The sequence below is a fragment of the Crocuta crocuta genome, unplaced genomic scaffold (genome assembly GCF_008692635.1).
Source record: "Crocuta crocuta isolate KB4526 unplaced genomic scaffold, BGI_CrCroc_1.0 scaffold345, whole genome shotgun sequence".
In the NCBI taxonomy this organism is placed as follows: domain Eukaryota; kingdom Metazoa; phylum Chordata; class Mammalia; order Carnivora; family Hyaenidae; genus Crocuta; species Crocuta crocuta.
Window position 1 is genome coordinate 2,338,559 of NW_027527574.1, and position 382 is coordinate 2,338,940.

The following is a 382-nucleotide window of genomic DNA, read 5'->3' on the forward strand; positions in this document are numbered from 1 at the left end:
TCTTTTCAGGCTTTAGCTATCTAGCTTCACATAGAATCAACTATTAGGCAGAGTTCAATTTTGCCTGCCAGCACAGGCTCTCTAGCAGATGACTGTTTTTAGCTTCTCCTGGCCACGTTTCATGTTCAGGTAGTTTCTCCTGAGTTCTTTAGAAGTCCCAGGCCATCTTTGTGGTTATTGCTATGCTGGTTGTCTCCACGTTTCTGTTTTTGTGTTTTGCAGGAGTGCTCAGACACCACGTAATGGCAAATCTTGTAAGGTGACTGAGACTCCTTTCCTTTCCTAGGCACCTCTAGTTCTCATTTCCTTCATCTTTGTCCCTGTCACTTATGCCACTTCTCTTAGCACTGCCTCCCCCCCCCCCCCCCCCCCCCCCCCCCCC